General features: G+C 41.8%; 1 protein-coding gene across 6 annotated transcripts in view; it reads right to left on the minus strand.

Moving 5' to 3' along the window:
• The window catches only part of RAPGEF4 (Rap guanine nucleotide exchange factor 4), a 225,534-nt gene that overhangs the window by 130,283 nt on the left and 78,735 nt on the right, over nucleotides 1-16,516 (minus strand). Inside the window, exon 1 of one of the 6 annotated variants that reach the window (XM_006760616.2) lies at nucleotides 3,887-3,907. The exons of the other annotated variants lie outside the window; for them this stretch is intronic. The gene's annotated coding sequence lies outside the window, so the exon portion shown is untranslated. Of the gene's footprint in view, nucleotides 1-3,886; nucleotides 3,908-16,516 lie in introns of those variants that run through there. 6 annotated transcript variants of the gene reach the window in all.

The following is a 16,516-nucleotide window of genomic DNA, read 5'->3' on the forward strand; positions in this document are numbered from 1 at the left end:
CTTTCTTGCTCTATAATGTGCTGCACAGAGAGTAGTAGAGCAGGAGGGGAGGGGAGGAGTGAGTCAGGGGTGGCTATGGTCTGAATGTGCCCCCCCCCCCTTTACATGTTGAAATCCTGACATTCAAGGGGATGGTATTAGGAGGCAGGGCCTTTGGGAGATAAGAGGTCATGAGGGTGGAGCCCTCATGAATGGGATCAGTGCTCTTATCAGAGACCCCATAGCTCCCTAGGTCCTTCCTACATGTGAGGACACATGAAAAGTCTGGGATCTAGAAAAGGGCCTTCGCTCAACTATGCCGGCACCCTGATCTCAGACGTTTAGCTTCCAGAAATGTGAGAAATAAAAGTATGTTGCGTATAAGCCACTCAATGGTATTCTGTTACAGCAGCCCAAATGGACTGAGGGGAATCGAAAGACTTTCCTGGCCCAAGTAGATATCTGATCTTCCCACTTTAGAGATATTCTTTTAGCTTCTGGCTTGGCCTCTCAAACTCTGAAGCCACTATGCATTTCTCTGGCTATTTTCTGACCAAGTGTCTGTGGGAGCATCCACGTAGAACTCACCTGTCCTTAACTCCAATTCTACCTGTAACCCCCAGTGGGAGTCCAGTACCCCAGCTTTTGCCACAGTCATACACATTGGACACGAGAATGGAAACTATACAGGGCAGTGGCTTTTATCTGTTTCATGCAGTGATGGAACTCAACAGCCTGGAGAAGGTTACTTCTTAGTGTCAACAATTCTTGACTTTTGGGGACTTTCTACTTTGATTCATTCCAAACTTTTACAGCTTTTCTGACCACACACATTGTTTTTGCCTACGTTTTTCATCTCTCTTCATTATCATTTCTGCTGCTGCAAATATACCTACTGCATATATCTGGGGAATCACAGTAATAACAGCTCTGAGTGGTTTCGGAAGCTTCTGTTCATTGTGGGATACTGTATCCCTTGAGCCCTTTGAGCAGTTCTTGGTTTCTATCATCTCTCCACTCTATATAAGATGAACTCCATTTCCCTGCAGTGTGTTCTACGGGGCCTCACCCAGGTGCCATTCTTTTAATAGCTCTCTATATCATCAAAGAACGGATTACCCTACTGCTCCCAGGTGGTGATAGTGAAAGTGGTGCTTCAGCCACCCTTGGAAAACAGTGAGGAGGAGGAGGACATGACAGTGCCATGTATCAGAGGGGGCGGAGCATGGGAGAGGGCAAGGCTGGAAGAGTTGGGGGATACAAGCTTTAAGATCCAGCCAAATGTGAGCTCCACCCAGTTCTGCAAACTTCTGCTGCTGCTAACAAGACTTCTGAGCCTCCTCATGAGCTGCCCTGCCTGCTTCTCCAGCCCCAGTCCCACACTCGCCCTCTCACCCTTCATCTCTAAGCCACTGGCCCCTTTCAGATCCTCAAGCGCACTGAGCTTTCGCCTGTAGGCCTCCTGCTGCCTGGAATGGGCTTCCAACCACTTGGCCTTGCCAGTTCCTATTCATCTGCATTTATATGTGGCTTCCTCACCGTGTCCTTTCCTGACCCCAGTTTATGTGACTCTCTCATTATTCTCTCTCCCTGCATCATGTCTTTGCCGTCGGTGTGCCCATGCAATGCCTGGTTATGTACTGTGTGAGTGTGTGCTGGGCAATGCCTTTCTCCTCTGTTCCACTACAGCCCCGCAGAGGGCAGGGAACACATCTATATTCTCCCACAGGGCCTGAGACACAGCAGACTTTCGATAAATATTTGTTGAGTGAATGATTATAAGTGAAAGAATTTCTTAACCAGTTCCTCAGTAAACCAGAAACGTTACCATGTTCCTGTCATGGCTGATGGAAGGACTGGATGAGGTAACCTGTGTAAAACTCCTCACAGCCCAGGCACACAATGAATATCGGTTCCCATTCCCTCTACACCATGATTTCTTCTCATACTGATTCTGCCAAGGGGCACATTTCCATTTAAAAAACAAATGCTTGAGAGAAAAACAGGCCTAATGCACGCAGATCTATAAAAATCTTTCTAATGATCTGCAGATATGATGAAAGAAGCTATTTGAAATCATGTGATGCACATGGTCAAATAGCTCTGTGATGTTTGTTTGCTCTTTATGAATAAGCTTCTTGCTTTCAGAGAAGGAACAGAAGAAGCATGAAGACCAGTTGATGCTGATAAAAACAAAATCTAAATTTAACTCAAAGTCCATGAAGACCAATCAATTTTGTAATCTAAAAGGAAGCACTGAGGGATAGAGCAGCCAGTCTGCTCTACCAGAATTAGCACCAAAATACACTCATTAGTGAAAATTTAGTTTTAAGAGACCCATGTATGAATCTTGCTGAAAAACACTGGCAGCCATATATAAATAGCTGAACGTAGAAAATGATTCATTTTACATATCCAACTTATTCATAATTCCACCCATTTATGTTCCTTTCTAAGCCACACCATTTTTAATAAGTTTGCCTTTTGGTTTTGTTTTAACACTATTCTCTCTCTCTTTTTTCCTCACCCTACTATATAATCAGTTTTATTACTACAAACTAAATAAAAGCACATAACAAGTTTAAACTACAAGGTGTATAAAAAATTCTCTCCCCTCACTACTCTCCACTTACTGACCTACACAGTCTCACTTCTAAGGTAACCACTGCTGACACTAATTTCTTCCATAACTTCCAGAATGTTCTATGCACACAACAATGTAGCATCTCAACCAGCTTTAAACAAATGGGATCATATGGCACATGATGTTTTATCCTTTCTTCTCTCTCTAAGAATATATCCTGGGTAGCTTTTGATATCAGAATACATTTCACCTTTGCTTTTTTAAAAAAAATATATTTTATTGATTTTTTACAGAGAGGAAGGGAGAGAAATAGAGAGCTAGAAACATCAATGAGAGAGAAACATCGATCAGCTGCCTCCTGCACATCCTCCACTGGGGAAGCGCCCGCAACCCAGGTATATGCCCTTGACCGGAATTGAACCCGGGACCCTTCAGTCCGCAGGCCGACGCTCTATCCACTGAGTCAAACTGGTTTCGGCACCATTGCTTTCCTGTTAAACACTTCATTTTTTGTTGTTGTTGCTATATATCCATTTAGCCCAATTGGGATAAATCTGGAAAATATATTGAATTTGCATCATCAAAATATCTTCCCTGAGTTTCAAGCAAAAGAAAAAGATCATATACATGGGTCTTATCAAGTGATGATTTTAATGTTTTTCTTAAAATGAGATAGCTCTGTAAAAATTTAATTCCAAGGCAAACAAATACGCAAGCACATTACTCAGAGAAGTTCTTTGATCTCTCTGATGGCTTTATCTAATTGGTGTCATTATGTTGTAACTCCACTGACTGCCAACTGTATTTTTGTGAACTTGGCAAAGGCTTCCCATGTGATACATTTGAAGAAAAAATAGTGTGTGTGCTCTCTCCCCAACACTGTCAGAAGGAAAAAGAAATGTAATTAAATTTCAATCTCTGACAGTTCAAAAATAATGGAATAAAAACTGGAAAACATTATGAATGGCATTTGAATATTATTAGTATAAAAAGAAGCCAGATTTATTAATTTTGATTACTGCATTGTGGTTATATAAAAAATGCCCTTGTTCCCAGGAAGCATGCACTGAAATATTAACATTTAGGGATAAAGGAGCACAATGTCTCAACTTACAAATGATTCAGAAAAAAAAATAGAGAGAGAACAATAAAGCAAGTGGGGCAAAATGTAAGCAACTGGTAGAATCAGAGTAAAGAGTCTAGAGCTATTTATACTATTCTTGCAACTTTTCTGAGTATGTTTAAAATTCTAACAAAATTAAAAGCTACCAAGAAATTAAAAGGAGTCAGGGTTGAAACTGCAAATGAGCTTAATGCACTTACTCTGTCAATATCTTCCCTTCTCAAGCAGCTCAGTGACAAGCTCTGTCCCCATTGTGTAGGCACAGCTGCCTCTGCCCTCAGCTAGCCCTTATCGGAGGGGGAGCAGGAAAGGTCCAAAGTTGCCCTGGGTGCCCTGTGTTCAGGCATCCGGCATGTGGGGAGATGGGGGGCAGGGCTGAAAAGAGCTAAAAAGCAATTTTAGCTCTCCCCTAATTCAGTAGGTGTTATTTGGGGTAATATTCAGTTCTTCCCTAATCGCTCATGTATTCAACCCCCATACCTGAGCTTCCGCCTTTACCTGCTGTGTGTCCACTCCCTTGATGGGACTATAGCCCAGCCTTCAAAGCACTCCACAGCCTGCCTTGCCCTTGCCTGCCCCTCTTCCCTCTTGCCCCTTATACCTCTAGTTCTAGCCCAAGCTACCACCTACCCTTTACAGATGACCCCAAACCACCAGACAATCACCTGGTCTGATATTTTACTCTGTCACTGTTGGCAAATCTTTTCTCCAAGCCCCACCCAACCAGACCAGAGAATCCCCTTGGTCTCCATGCCGGATTGGGTAGGGATTTTCTAGGCCCTTCTAGTGCTGCTGTTTTGATGGTTGGCCACTGACTCAGGAGTCAGCCTTACAGCTTTTGTGACTAGGTTTTCTGGGAAGTGCATTCTGGCAGATGTCCCACCTCCAGTGTTAACAGAGCTGAAGAGTCTAACTGTCCTACACAGATTAACCTTTGATCACACACGAAAACAGACTTCTGCAATGATCTAGAAACTCAACCTAAAAAATCAATTTCCTAGTCAGAAAAATAGTTGCTTTGGGTCTGTCTATAAATTATCTCTACAGTGCCAGAAGGAGAGGAACAACCTCCCCACCAGTCAACACAAAAATCTAAACAATGTAATACAGTTATGCTATGCTCCTGAAAACCCAAAGTATAACACATGAATCTGGGTTTTCCAGTATTTGTAACATACAGGTATTTTTTATTTTATTGAAAGTTAAATTCCTGATGTTTTCAAAATAATATTACCCCAAATAACATCTACTGAATTAAATACAGTAAGGTATATTTAAATTTTGGGAGGGAATGAAAGCACATTGCATCAGAGAGTTAGGGCAATCTGGGGAGGATAAGATTTTAGGGGGTGAAGGAGTACATAACAAAATTTCTTAGAAGCCTCACTGGGAAAAGAAATATTGTCAACCACCTTCTCACAGATTATCTGAACAAAAATAATTCTCCTTCCTCCCATGAAAGTGCCAAGCTAAAAATGACACCTTTAAGGACAGACATAGGGACAGCCCAGGAGGAAGGCAGCCAGGTGAAGGACTCTAAATCTGGACCCCAGGACTTAAAAGAAAAATCTTGTCTGAGCCTTCTCTGTCCACCCCCAACCCCTCTAAACGATGACATTCTGGTTCCTCCCCCAGCAGAAGTGGGCTGGTCCAAACCACCTGCATCCAGGGAGCTGAGCCACCTGCCCAGCACCTCTTCCCCTCACCTATGGGTATAAGGGACTGGCTCCTGGTACCCACATTCCTCTTTTCACCTTGGATCCCCTTTTGGCCACTGGCTCTCCTGCTATCCCCGTCGCAGTCCAGACTCCTCACAGTCATGGTCAGGTTGCTCAAAGCTCTGGGTTCCGGCCTGCAGGTCCACCCCTCTGATGTTGACAAATAACAGGGTTCCTGTCCTCCAGGCCAGTCTCCTAGGAACCTCTCACCCCAACCTTGTCATGCTGCCAGCCATGCTCTCAGTTGCAGTTGGATAGGAAGTGCTTTGCACACTGTAAAATACTGTGCACATACTCTTATGAGGAGTGAGTGTAGTTGCTATGCTGAGACACGGAGTGAAGAAGACAATTTAAAAGCAGCCTAGAAACCAACCGAATGGGAAAAGATAGTTGCAAATAATACCTATGATAAGGGGCTAATATCCAACATATATAAAGAACTCATACAACTCAACAATTAAAAACCCCAAACAATCCAATTAAAAAATGGTCAGAAGACCTGAACACTTTTCCCAAGAAGACATACAGATGGCCAACAGATAATATGAAAAGATGATCAAATTCACTAGCTAGAAGGGACATGAAAATCAAAATCACAATGAGATGCCACCTCTCACCTATTAGAATGGCTACTATCAATAAGACAAGAAATAACAAGTGTTAAAGAAGATATGAAAAAAAAAACCCCTCATACACCGCTGGTGGGAATGTAAATTGGAAGTTCCTCAAAAAATTAAAAATAGAGCTACCATATGACCCATCAATCCCTCTTCTGGGTCTCTACCTGAAAATTTTGAAAACATTTATTTGTAAAGATATAATGGATACTCCTATGTTCATTATTCACAGTGGCCAAGATATGGAAACAACTTAGGTGTCCTTCGATAGATGATTGAATAAAGAAGATAGGTTGCATATTACAATGGAATACTACTCAACCATAAAAAATGATGAAGTATTGCCATTTGTAACAATGTGGATTGGTCTTGAGAGTATCATGCTAAGTGAAATAAGTGAGACGGAAAAAGATAAGAACCATATGATTCACTCATATGTCGGATATAAAACAAAAAGCGACAATGAACAAACAAAACAAACAAACTCCTAGACACACACAATAGTGTGGTGGTTACCAGAGAGAAGAAGGGTCGGGGGAAGGGAAAAGGGTAAACAGGGTCAAGTACATGATGATGGAGGGAGACCAGACTTTGGGTGCTGAGCACACACTGCAATATACAAATGAAGTATTATAGAATTGTACACCTAAAACTTACATGATGTTATTAAACCAATGCTACCTCAATAATTTTTAATTAACAAGTAAATTAACAAGTAGCCTAGAGAATGTTCACTTTCCTCTCCTTTAATTAATTTATCCAAATCTGGGTCTTCAAAGAACACTAACTAGGATATGGTTTGTCTTTTGGGGTAATAAAAATGTTCTAAAATTGACCGAGGTAATAGTTGCCCAACATACTAAAAGCTACTGAGTTGTACACTTTAAGTAGGCAAATTGTATGGTATGTCTCAATTAAGCTGCTTGAAAAAAGAGAAAACAGAGTTTGGGATGTAAATCTAACTTACCCAATCTGTCGGAAGGAGGTGATCAGAAAAAGATGCAGGAAGAGTCATTTTCCAGAAATTCTGGGTGGGCTCTGCTGAAGCATGCACCCTGATTTTACCTGCATGAAGCCCACGTCTGAGCACCCCTCCCGCAGGCAGCTCCCCCCACAGGAAGGGGCACACCAGGAGAACTGGCCGGTGTAGGTTTCTCTGTGCCTATAGCATGCAGAGCTATGCTGACTTTTTTCAGCATTTGATTTTTCCAAACAAAAAGAGAAACCAAGCACATAAAACCCAACAGTGAACTGATGAGCAACTTTGCATATATATAGAATTTCCAGGCAATAAAGCATGCTCGCCAACAAGCCTGCCTTTGTTTGGAGGAAAATTACACTTTGCTTTCTCACAATGCCCTCTGCCAAGCCCAGTGTGCCCTCCTAATTTAAATTAGTCTTTCAATTATATTATCATTCCAAAAGAAACTAATTTTCACTACACTCATTTAGGGAACTTAACCAAAACTTAAATTTTTGTTGGAAGGAGGTGGTAAACCCACACAGTAAGGTTTTCTGCTTTGCCACAATCCTACGATTTAATCATTTTCTGAATATCTATAAATATTATTTTGATTATGTCAATGGCTTTAAATAGCTGTTTATGACAAACTCACAATACTGTAAGTCTACAAAGAACCGTGCCTAATATAAAATGTGAGCAGAGAATTAAACACCAAGTGCACAATTACTTTCTAATTTGTAGATTATAATTCAATGTGTCATAATGGTTTATCCTGAAAAATTGTTATCTCAAAAAAAGATTAAGAACTGATTAAGATAACTTTTTTCTCACAAATCCTAAAATGCTCCATTTATTGAATAATTTCATTCTGCTATTTCAAAAAAAATTTCAAATCAAAGACCTCAAAAGGAAGGTTAATAAATCCTGACAGCTTCAACAGATTCTGTTTCCTTATTATCCATTAAATTCTGTGTGAAATTCAAGAGTCCTTATAATCTGGCATAAAAATGGAGGATTAAAAAAATGTTTAAAACTTTGATTTCTCAGAAAATGTTATAATATCTCTCTCCCACTGCTGGGTTATTTCCCAGAAAAGGCCCCATTTTCACTATAATTTTCCTAAATAAAGCTGTGATAAAACAGTATGCCAGGGTAATGGAAAGTGTGAGAAATCTGATCAAAAGTAGGTTAACTTTTTAAAAATTATCATAAATATATAGTTCACCCTATGAATTCATAATCCAAACAAGTCAATCATTCTGAATGGCTTTGGCCAAATTCTTTTTGCTGTTGTTGTTGAGACAGTGTTATTTTTATCCCTCCCTTCCCCAATCCCCTCCTTGCCACATACAAAAACGAGATATTCATCTCTGAATGTCCTTAGTGACCCCAGCATATATATTTTGGGGACAAACTATGTCAGCATAAAATTCAGAATTGGCAGTCTCAGAGACCAAGTCAGAAGTAGATTTGCTGTAAATAAAATTAAACCCTTTTAGTAATAACTGAGATCACAGAAACTTGTGAACAACAATGCAGGACATATGCCTTTGGAGGCACATTCAAGTAAGTTACAAATCAAAAGAAGCCATTTTGTCTCAGGTAAAGAATGCATTGTGAACTCTCCCCAAAAACAGAGTTCTTTGGCAGAATGCTCTTGACCTTGGATGGGGAGACTGCAAGAGTAAAAGAGGGTCTCAGACTCTTTGGAAATATCCACTGGCTCTATTTTCTAGCAGCTTCCAACGCCAAGTTCCAAAAGGCCAAGCTTTTAATTAAATAGAATGGAAAAGATGCCGCATGCCTTTACAAAACAAAAAAACACCAGAATGGCTCACAACAGGACAGGAATCAAGAGGATCTACTAAAAGCAGAATCCAGCTGTTGTTCAAAAAGATGAAAAACAAAGAAGAGCAGAAAAGATTAAAGTCAAAGGGTTGCAGGGATGCTGCCATGGGGGCATCTGAAACAGACCCAGAAAGTGACAACAAATCGCTCCTCTCCACCATCTTCCCTCACATACCGGAGGCCACAGGGTGCCTTCTCAAGAAAATTCAAAAAACAGTACTTCTGTTTGATATTCTTTGAAGATACCCAATGAACAAAGCTTCCATCAGCCAATGAACACGCAGAAAGTTCAAAACAGCTCAAGTCCAATTTTGTGATAATTATTATACAATGTTCTTTGCCCACTTCAAAGGCCAAAATAGATGCCTGTGTAAGTAGGAGTGTGTTTTAAAAAGTTGGTCAAACTGTAATAAAAAAAGATGGCAAAACATGGATACCATTATTTTGGGGCTTCTCTGAATTGCCCCCTCCGAGCACAGACAGCTTTCAGCACCCACTTCCCATAAAATCAGATGAGTTTTTCACTTCTCATTAAATCCTCATTTTTGCAGTCACTCTAAAAGCTCATGATGGACTAACTTCCTATTCAGACTGAAATGAAAGTATCACTTTTCCCCTACTTCTCTGGACTTACGTGTGCTTCCAAAAATAAATCTTTATTTATTATTATTATTATTTTACAAAATAACTCTTCTACTCTCTCCCACTGGAATAAAAAGAGAAAGACAGATAAGTGTAAGAACAAGAATTGGAACTTTTATTAAGCTGAGCCCTGATTTTCTACTGTAAGCCTTGCAGGAAAAGGAAGCTGAAATGTGGAAGTCATTACAGGAAAGCACAGTGCAAAGAGCCTAAACTCCGGCCAGATACGAACTACTGTGCGGCGACCGCCCATGAAAGCAGCCATGATGACATTGCAAATGAACTAAGAGGGCCTATGCTCAGATCCGTGTAGGAAACCCATCAGATTCCAATGTTCTCTACAGGCCACTCACATCAAACAGGCAGTGAGCATGTCCCTTGGATCGGTGGAAGAGACGAAGAAAGATGGCAGTTCCGTGGTTTATGGGGGAGGGCTGTGAGTCACCCTGGCGATTATGTAAAACTGACAGGTGTGATAGGTCGTGCCCATGATGTGTCCTTTGTACACACGGAGATGTCTCAATTCAAGGACAAAGAAGGGGTCTTTGCATAGAGCAATGAAATAAAACAGGGGCTTTCAAATAGCGTCTTTGCCAAGGATTGGGGCAGAATCTTGCACTGGCTTGGAACGTAAAGGTCAGACTGTAGCACTGCAATCATCAAGGAGCGGTGCCGAGATTACAGGTGCACTTGGAAGTGAAAAGCACACTGGCGGGGGCAGGCAAACTGGCAACGGTGCCTGAATGCCGTTTCAGTAAAGATGCTTTAGCTTTCCATTTCTTCAAGCCTTTTAGGGATTCCTGTTGCCCTTTCTTCTGAAGAAGACCCAAATGTTAAGATTTGCTCAGGGAAAAAAAAGCATCACACTGAATATAACAGTCGCTAACACCCTATGCCCTGGGGACCCTACCTCAAAAAAATTACTCTGGGAAAAACAGAAACAAAGTGTTGAGAGAGAGAGAGAGAGAGAGAGAGAGAGAGAGAGAGAGAGAGAGAGAGAGAGAAAGAGAGAGAGAGACTAGAATCCAGAGTCAAAAGGCTTATGCTCAACTCCCATTTATGCTCAACTCCCATGGTTTGGGACAACAATCCATGGACCTGGTTTGCAAAGTGCAGACTGCACAGGAATGCAGTTACTATCCTTTCACATGGGACATCAGGTAGATGCTATCACCTCCTAATTCTAAGTAAACTTCAAACTGTGCCCCAGCTGCCTACTGTTTACCCCCAGGACCGAGCTGCCCAGATTTCCAGGCTTCCTCCTGCCCTGTCATGCCCTTACTCAGCCTGCCCAGCTGGCTCTCACCGCGCACCCTTCACAACTCTGAACCACGTGAGCACAGCTAACTATTGCCACATGCCCTGGTCAGATGTGCTCTGCTCAGACTTCTAGCATCATCTCTCTCTGATCGACCATACACTCCATTGGCAGGAGTCATACCTTAGTTCTCTTTCTAGCACCAGCCCATAGCATGGGACCTGAGAAAGGTGATGGCACAGATGATTATGTAATAATATGTCAGCAATATACGGGAACATTTGCAACATGAGAATATTTTTAGTTTTCCACGTTCCTCTTTTAGTTATCAATTGAAAGTCTGAAGACTGGCAACGATGCCACAGATGAACCAAGCCGTATGGCAGGCTGGCAGATATGCACGTCAGCCTGGCCAGCATTGCATCCTATTCGTTTTATGGGCGTCTCTTAATTTGCATTCCTCTGAAGGCAGAGCTTGGAACTGGGACTCGGAGGCAGCTCATTTGGGAAGTGACCCCGGGAAGCCGGAGTGCAGGGCAGGAAAACTGCCACAGGGAAGGTGGGAACAATAAAGACTGTGTTGCTGACCTGGTTATCCCACTGGGGACCCTTGTAAAATGCATCTTAGAATTTTACCTGCAAAGCACAGTAGTCGGGGGCATTTATCTGCAGACTCCCATCCCCCATCATTTGAGGGGTATCTCCAGAGGCTAATCCCCCCTAAACCTCCCAACCATCTTGACTTTAAGTTGTGCTAGATCTTGAGGTTTAGGAGGAAGCCATGAGGCGGAGAAGCTGGGAGGCCGGGAGGAGCTGGGGTGGGCACTGAAGTGCACCCGAACCGCCCATCACAGCTGCAGCTGAAAGGGAAGGGAAGCCTGGCACACACTACTGCTAAGCAAAGGGCCACAAAAGTAAGTAAAGTCTCACCTCATATTTTCCTAGATTATGCACCAGATATAAAACTTGATTCCAAAATGCAATCGATTAATCGATGAAAAGTACTTCATAGGGCCATGAGGAAGGATGTCCTAGCTGGACCTGGGTGATAGAGCTCCCAGGGGAAGAGGTGACTTTGTCAGCAGATGCTCACTAATATCCAAGATTTATTCATCTCCCCCCACCCCAAGCAGCCCTGACTCCCACCCTCTATCTTTCCTTCCATCCCCTGCCAGTCACAGGGCAAAGGAAGGGCTAAGAATAGCCATAGCTCCTTTCCCACTCACTGTGACTTCTTTTCACCAAGTAAACTGGTCTTGATGGTCATTTTATAGAAATGAATGGAGGGAGCAGCAAGGGACTTACTGACCTGAGTATGTTCCACTATTTACAGTCAGCTTCCCTTTTCCTCTCCTGGGCTCTGGTGAGAAAGAATCCCACCTACTTTATATGTTGGGGGAACCTACTACAAATGATGGCGAACTTACACTACTTAGCTTTCTCCAGGTATATTTGATAAAGTTCCGTGTATTCACTGTCACTAGAATTTTCTATGCCCATTGGGAAAAGGGACAAACCAATTGCAGTGCCTTTGTTAGTTTTTACCTGAACTGCTGTAAGGACCACGTCAGGCACCCAGCCCACCGCTGCTCGATGCACATGAATGCATTGACGCCTCCCCTCTGCTCTGTCCCACCAGGAAGAACTCCTGTCAACGGATTTGGCCCTTTGTCTCTTGCAATCAGCCTCACTTTTCCAATGAGCCTTTTAGCTTCATACCAGCCCAGAATTTTGAGATAAACAGATGTCATGGCAGTGAGATTAGGAACAGGGACATCAAAGCAGACATCAAAGCTGGCTTCTAAAGAAAATGCCTTTTAAGAAGGGGCAGTATGCTCAAGAGAGGATGCTCGGGGCAGTGAAAATGCTCTGTGTGATATCGTAATGGTGGACACATGTCATCACACGTATGTCCAAATTCATGGACTGCACAGCACCAGGAGTGAACCCTCATGTAAACTGTGCACTTTGGGTGATAATGATGTGTCCATGTCGATTCATCAGTTGTAACAAATGCACCCCACTGGTGCAGGATGTTAATAATGGGGGAGGCTGTGTATGTGGGGGGAGGGGTATACTGGAAATCTCTGTGCCTTCCACTCGATTCTGCTGCGAAAAACTGCTCTAAAGAGAAAGTGTATTTAAAAAAATAAATAAATAAGGGGAAAATACAAGGAAAAGAAACAGGAAGGAAAGGAGACAAAATATGCCATACGCGCTCAAGAGAAATCAGAAACACCAAGGACACATGACTGAAATGTGATACCTGTCAGATGCTATAGGCCAATATTTGTTAAGATCGGGTAAGATCCTAAATAGAGAAAATAAATAAAATGAGGGCTGGTTTCATGAATGGGCAACCTGTGCATCCACACATGGCCCATGGTGAGAAGTGCCCTGGGCTTGGTGTGATGCTCTGTGGTTGCCATCTAGAAATTCTTAATGATTTTTAAACAAAGGCCTCTGGTTTTCATTTTGTGCTGGATCACTGCACATTCTGTACCCAGTCCTGAGTCAAGGAATAGGAATTGTGAGACAAGAGCTTTCCTTTGCAGGCTACAGCATAGCAGGGAAGTGTTTGCAAGGATATTCTCAAAGCACTCGCGCCCTTCTTCTGATTCATGTGAAGTGCACTCTCATGGTGTAAACACATGAGGAATTTCAGGCTTTCATGGGCCTTGTCCTGAGAACAACAAGTCGTATGGATAAAGCTGTAAATGGATGAGATTCAAAACCCTATTCACTGGTTTCCTTATTGGCAGAATTGGGGGAATAACACCTCATAAAAATAACCAGTGATCACTCTTTAAAATAGATGGGGTAGGGGAGGCAAGGGGTAGGTCAGTGGGGGGGGAGGGGAAAGAGACATATGTACTACTATTTGTAATACCTTAAACAATAAAATCTTTTAAAAAAGATTTTAGATATGGAGTTGTGTCACCAGCATCTAAAAATAGTAGCTGGTATATAATAAGCCCTCAATAAATATTTTTAGTAAGTAAAAAAATAAATAAATAAATAAAATAGATGAGCTTATATAACACCTGACTTCATTGTGAAGAAAATGCCTCCAGAGCCTCCTGGAGTGCATACAGCCTGGTTAGAAATCCACTTTCCTAAAAAAGCACAGAAGAGGCAACAAAGGTCTCCCAGTGGTCCCCAAGGACGACTGTGGAAATGGCTGTCGCCAGCCATCCAATTCCTGCCTCTGCGTCTTGGCCCTTATCAGTCATCAGCTTCCGCTCCTTAAATAGAGCCACTCCGAATGTCAGCACCAGCTTTCCTGGGACAAAACCAGGGGTTTGGCGTCAGAACCTCAGCTGCCAAAATAAAAACCCTCTAAATTACCTTCAGTTCACATTGGACCTTCCTGTCTTACATGTTCACAGTTCACTGTTTATCATGGTCATGGCTGATCAAGTCTTGCTTGAGTTCTGCAGGAGTTGGCCCTAGTGGCTTTTTAGCTTAACAGCTGTAAAATATGAAGACACGCATTCTTCTTTCTCCAAGGGCTACAAAATAGACCCAGTACACCAAGCTAGTCAAACTCAAAGGCTAACACGGACCAAAGAAACAAGGTTTAAGTTTATGTGGGCCGCAAAAAAAAGCTTCAATTTTCAAAGAAACCTAGGTTTATTTTGATAGAGACATGCTGAATATAAAGGGCTGAAATAAATGAGTAAATAGTTAACATAAAATAATAGAACATTTTAATAAAGATTAATTTTTTAACATTAACTTACCAGACACTGAGTAACTGCACAAATTACTAAGCGTAACACAAGTAAACCTATTTTTCTTGTTCTCCGAAAGCAAAATATTTCCTGTTGTGCACATCAAACAAGTCAGCCCAAGAGTAATGACATAGCCATCGGCTGCTAAAATATTTGCTGCTGGTATTAGTGGAGAGAAATGGTGCACCTGCACATACGGCGAGTAAGGGAAATGAGTGCAACACGATTATAGTCATCAGTCATTAGCGAACGTTGTAGTTTGTTATTAATAATTATGTATAACAGGATATTGTAAAAATTAAGTTACAAGATTTTTATTAAAACATTTCTTACATACCGTTATATTGGCTGGGCCGCAAAAACATTCATTGTGGGCCGTATGTGGCCCACATGCTGTGAGTTTGACATGCTTGCAGTACACCATGGAGCATTCCCCAAAACTGGTGGCTATAACCCCAGATATATAGAGCCACCTTAAACAGTTTCACATGCTCTAGTAAGCTATCCTTTACAAAATTTGCTAGGAACATCCATTTATCCTCTAGAAAGTTTAAATATTGACTTTGATCTTAATTTTACAAAATGTTTATCCATATTTTAAAAATCTTCCTTGCTGACCGATATTAAAAATAAGCCTAATGTAAGTGGAGATGCACTGGTTAACCTGAATATGTGTGTGTGTGTGTGTGTGTGTGTGCGCGCGTGTGTGTGTGTACATGTATATATTTGATTAAAGCTCATCCTTGTGTATAGACATGTCCTCTTATGAAGCCCTGTGCTCTCACTGGAAACTGCAAGTTGAATGACCTCCATGCGAGAAGAGGCACTTGTCGTTTGGACGCGATCCTAATTACAAAGCAGCTCGATGAATAGAGACCAAATGCTGCCCATGTTTCTAGCAACATGACATCATTTGGTCTCTCAACAATTGAAATCTGTTTGTAAGCAAACGAGACCTTTTCACTGACATTATTGCTGTACGTAAGTATTATTGCCAAAGCTTGAGCAATGAAAACCTGGCAAAAATGGATTTCTCTCATTATACAACATTAGCCAAAAGATGTTAAAAGCCTATTAACTTGAAAGTGGACCGTGCCATGTGATCTCTTCCAACTAAGTAGTAGGGGAAACGAGTGCTACCACTCTTAAAACATAACTTTATAAATATTAAAAGAGAGGTCTAGTGTGTGAGTTCTCTTTCAAAGAGACCTTTGACATGACAAATATGATTTTCCTGGTATTTAAAATTAGATATAAACTGCCTATCAGTCTCAGAAGTGGCTTGTCAGCACTCCCTCTTTCCTTCCCTAGTCTCCTCTTCATTCCCTCAGAGAAGAGGTGTCTAGGAAGTCGATTAAAGCTCATCCTTATTCCCGCGTAAGTGGTTACCGGCCCCAGGAAGATGGACAACTGGGCTCTTCGCCAGATCAAATCACCCCCATTAGACAGTCACCTGGCTCTAGCAACATGGAATCACCATCCCTCAGACAAATACGGGAAACTCTTGAAAAATGCTGCTTTCCATTTTGAATTTGATCTTTCATAGAAAAGGAGAAAAATATGAAGTTGACGGTAATAAGCCAGTTCATTAAGCTGCGACACACTGCAAAGACCATTATGAATTCGAAGCAGCATTAAAAACATTCAAAATGTACAGACAAGAGAGACAATATCAAGGATTGAAAATTGTATCGTTTCCAAAAGGAAAAACTGGGGGAGATAGAAAAGCAATGTATTTGTCTGCAAATGAAAGAGCTAATACTAAAATTCTCCAATCTGCTTCTACTACTGAAGGTCAATATGCCAATAAATACCCTTCACCATGGATGCCTGCCCCACACCCCCACCCCTTACTCGGTGGTTGAGGAAATAAGGATCAAGTTTACTAAGCAGTTAACTCTCCAATTAGCACATTATCTCTAGTCAAACCCACTGCAGGGTTTCTGTGAGGTGGTATCATACAATTAAAAAGAGCAATGGACAGAGATTTGGGAGAACTCAGTCAGCTTGGGCAAGTCCCCTCTTTGAGCCTCAGCTTTCCCCCCCCCC

The sequence above is a fragment of the Myotis davidii genome, unplaced genomic scaffold (genome assembly GCF_000327345.1).
Source record: "Myotis davidii unplaced genomic scaffold, ASM32734v1 scaffold370, whole genome shotgun sequence".
Lineage (NCBI taxonomy): Eukaryota > Metazoa > Chordata > Mammalia > Chiroptera > Vespertilionidae > Myotis > Myotis davidii.